Below are 4631 nucleotides of genomic sequence, written 5' to 3' on the forward strand. Positions count from 1 at the left end.
GCATATAAAGGAGCCTAATTCCCCTAGAAAACAGTAGAGCAACAAATTCACTTAAAAAATTATGTTAGCCAGATTATTCATAGTCCTGTGAGCATATCCCGCAATGTGGCAACATGCAAAAAGTTTCGAACTTATTATATATGACCATCTCAGTTCCTGCAATAATCTATATATAACCATCTCAGTTCCTGCAATAATCAAAATAGTGAAGACTGTTAAACATGCATCTCGCAGTTTCCCAACACCTGATCGTTTGTAACTCTAGTGCCAAAAATATGCACATGTACACACACAGAGACAATAGCTAGGTATTAGAGAATCAAATTCAACATCATATAATGATATAAAAAGCAAACCTTACACCAGCAACAATTACAAATGGTATAATGTAAAGCAGTGAGATAGCTGTACGACCATTCATAAAAATAATTGAGCATCTTAATTGCATTGATAATTTCATGAATAAGTAAAACTATGTGACTAACTGATTTGCAATTGTCTTAAATCCGAATGAAGATACGTCAAAAAACTACGTTATCATACCATCAACCACTATTCTTTTTACCGGAGAGACATAAATACCACTTCGATACATTTTTCATTATACTGTAAACTCAACCTATTTAACAAAGTAGAAATAACCTATATTTATCGTGGATTTTGAAATTAGCTACTGCCAAGTCACAATATATTCAGTTACAAACAAATTAACTACGAAAATAGATGCTAGGCAGTAGGCAGTACAACTTAGCAACATGATCCCCAAACCCGTCTTTACTCTCCAGTCTCTATTGTTCTGCACTCTATATAACTAACTTGAATATTAAGAATGATAATATTGTTACCTTCACTGAGATATTACCATTTCTTTTAGCATCTTTTCTAATTGCCTTCTTCACAACTTTCCCTTCTCAATCCACTTGTCAAACATCCGACTCCAAACAGTACAAAAAGCAGTCTCAAGTGCTAAAAATATGCACATGTACACACAGTAGCTAGGGGATGAGTGGATAAAATTCAAAATCATATAATGGGAAAATTAGGCGTATGGAAGTAGCCAATATCACATAATTTATGATATCTTATGATTTGTGACCCAATAATCACAAAGCCAAAATATGTTTCCCCATCATCTGTAAAAGAACTACTGTACTTTTATCATTCATATCAATTTTGTGTAATTTATATAACTACTTGTAAGTTAGTGTAAAGCGTACAAATAACAAAACAATTACTATAGAGGACTGAATCTGGTGTGAATCGAACACACAACCTTCTAACTTGATGTCAGATGCACTACCGTTGTGCCACAGACTCATTCATTAATGGACCATTTTGGTCAATGAAACTTTGTTCTAAAAGAAATTAAACATGTCAAAATTCAATTTTTGAATGGCCAATCTAGTAAACAAAACAAAAATCTTAGACACATGGATTACAATGAACTAATGTAGAATAAAATCGTAGAAATTTCCAGCTTACGCTATTATAATCCTGAAAGTTCTAATAATCCTGAAAGTTCTAAAATATCTAATTTTGACTCCAGCGATAATTATGAGAGATATCCACAAAATTGTCAATCTAACAGCTCAAGCATATAAGGAAAGGGTTTTGTTCCTAACCTGAGCAACATGAAGCCCACAGTACAGCAATATAAAGTCCATTTACCTGGCAGGCCAACCCCATATATACTTCGTTTTTCTTTCACTTTTCAAATTGGTGGTGATAGCTTGTGAGTCAGAACCTGGCGGGCCAGTCCCATATAATATATTATCTTTATTTATCTTTCGCTTTTCAAAGTGGTGGTGATAGCTTGTGAGTCATAACCGAGAGTGATGCCTGATATCTGCAATAAAGAATTGGACATTAAAAAATAAAGGAAATATTGGATGCAAACAATGCATAGAGATGATACTGTCTAAAACTCCAGAGAGCGCAATGGTTGCAGTTTAAATTTCTGGAAGCTATTTACGTACTGAACTATACATTTGTAAAGATGGCCACAAATTTTCTCAACTTTTGATTCAATAGTGGGACCAAACTCCCTTGGTTGCAATAAAGTATTAACATCAATTACAACAAAACCCTAAAATTGCACAATCTGTTAGTGACATTATATATTCCACTACGCTCAATTACCCAAAGGATTTGCAGAATAATAACATCATGGTCCTAATAAGATATGTCAGCAACTATCTCAAGGATATACTGAGTACATAAATCTCAATGGAAGAAACATATTTTCCTTGAGATGGGAGAAAGAGGCATGCTTCATTTGATCAGTACTAACCATATGAAACATCTACACTTTTATTAAATACTGAATCTCTCGGAATACTGAGGCGAGCACAAAAAAAAAACGATGTAACTATGTGATTAAGTAAATACATGAGAAATAAATCTTATACTAACTTTCTAGGAAATGTTGGAGATATGTTCCAGTGTCATCAGAAACTTTAGTCTAGCAATTTTCACAATGTGACAGATTTTCCTGCAAATACTTAAGACACAATCCCGTATACTAAACCAACATAAAATTTTAACGACATTAAAAAATTGAGATAACAGATTACCTTCAGCACAGAGGGTTGATATTCCAAGTTGTGCAAAAAGTAGTTTTATACACTTGACGAACTGAATCAGCAAAACCAAAACGTTGTCAAGAATGTCTAATCCTACTTTGGTTGGATTACAAACAAAACCCAGTTCATAGGTAGACTTTCTAAACCTAAGAGTATACAAAGATGGAGTTTTTCACCCAGGAGTGACTTTTTTGGTCCTAGATTAGTCTTCTCGGAACCTGTAGTTGTCATTATATTGTTTAATTAACAATAAGAATCAAAAATAATGGAGAACTGAACAAAAAACAGTACTCTAGGAAAATACATCTGCTAATATGATTATATGAGATTTCATACCGGCCATACCCACAATCATATAAATACACAACAACCAATAAGTTAAAATAATTGAAGACTAAAGAGTGCACGGGTTTGTTATTCAAGATAAAAGAGTGATACGCTTGCGCCAAAATTGTAAATTGATGGGGAAAAAATTATCCCGTTTGTCCCCCTCGAAACTTACAGGTATTAGATTGAATAGGAACTGGAAACCGTCAGTACCCGTGAATGCTCCTCCATTGACCCTCTCATCTTAGAGTATTTCGCCTGGGGGAAATGGAAAAATGTCTTTAACTGTTGAATCCTTCACACAGGAAATCATGATATCAAAAAACAAGGTACACCAAATTTATCGGGCAGCGAGACCAATGACCCTTTCTAGAGTAATGCAGAATGTTGAGCAACGGGAGTAAGCAAGCAAGATAATCCTAAAGAATTTCCAATATGAAGGGCAAGCATGACACTAAATTTATAATTCTATAATCTCTTCTGAGAGAATGAGCAGTTTATATAATCCTGATCAAGAGTGAAGCGTGGATTACACATCCTTTCTTCTTTAACTTTAATTCAGAGCACACTCATAATGGTGAGAATTAAATATTGAATATAGCCATACAAACTCTAGTTTGACATTCAAAAGTAAGAATTAGACTTGCCTGCGAATTAAAATTATCATGAGGATCATTGAAAGGAATTTCTAATCTAGCATCTGTTGTTTTTGCATATACATACCTCACTAACAGTGTCAGCATCAAATCCCTTCCTCCATTCAATCATCTCTTCCCATCTGTGCTTTGCTTTATCAATATTGAACTTGGTTATGTATATGAACACACCTTTGGAATTTCCACGTCTGCACAATTGAGGAAAGAGATGTCAAATTACTTGGTATGGCTGGCTGGACTACCACCATTAACGTAGTCTCGGCTGAACAAACTCCAATAATTTTCTTGGTATGAATCAAATTCTGTTCTCGTAGGACTTGAAACATGATTTAGCATTTCGTCTCAAACCTAGAAGACAAAAAAGACATTTTCTTAAAAGTACTTGCGAAAAATGCCTGATTTGATACGTATACTACAGATCTCTTTGAAAAAATTGTAGGCATGATCAAAAAAGTTCAGCAAAATATCATGAGGAAATTAAAATGAACTTTTTCCTCCTCTTTTTTGTACATGTGTTTTAAGATTATATAAGCGAAAATAAAATTACCTTCCCAACCATGATCTCATTGTCACAATCATCTCTGTAAAGATTAATTCCTCTACCTTAACCATCTCTAATTATTACAATCCAAATTCATGAGATAAAGGTAGTGTAATATATCCCATAGCCCTCAACATCCAGAATCCAATCTAGAAACCTGTAAACAAATAATTGAGGTCAGGATTGTAGGATGAAAGTGAAACAAAATAAGACAGTTTTCTAAGCTAATTGCACTATAAGCCCGTAAAGCATGTTCTGAAGTTGCACCTAATTCATTTGTCTCACAGCTGTTGACTCTCAGTCAATAGAACTTTCAGCCATCTCTCTTCTTTAGATGGAGAATCTCATTTTGATTGTGTTGAATCCCACCAAAGTTGTAATCCTTGATACTATTGTTCGGTATTACAAAGTTCTGCGCAATCAGTTATAATCAAACAGTATTCTTCATCCCTCAAAGTTGGATACACTCTTGTCAGAAAAAATCCGATCAAGGACTCTGACACACATACATATAATAAAAAAAGA

The 4631-nt window shown here is 34.1% G+C and overlaps 1 long non-coding RNA gene across 1 annotated transcript; it reads right to left on the reverse strand.

The window, feature by feature from the left end:
* Positions 1-3079: 3079 nt before the first annotated feature.
* On the reverse strand, positions 3080-4136 carry LOC113297329. The gene is made up of 3 exons (XR_003333450.1): positions 4113-4136; positions 3633-3753; positions 3080-3167 (listed from the first exon to the last, which is right to left on the reverse strand). It is a non-coding gene; the product is annotated as an uncharacterized LOC113297329 (long non-coding RNA).
* Positions 4137-4631: the final 495 nt, after the last annotated feature.

Source organism: Papaver somniferum, chromosome 7, assembly GCF_003573695.1.
Source record: "Papaver somniferum cultivar HN1 chromosome 7, ASM357369v1, whole genome shotgun sequence".
Classification (NCBI taxonomy): Eukaryota; Viridiplantae; Streptophyta; class Magnoliopsida; order Ranunculales; family Papaveraceae; genus Papaver; species Papaver somniferum.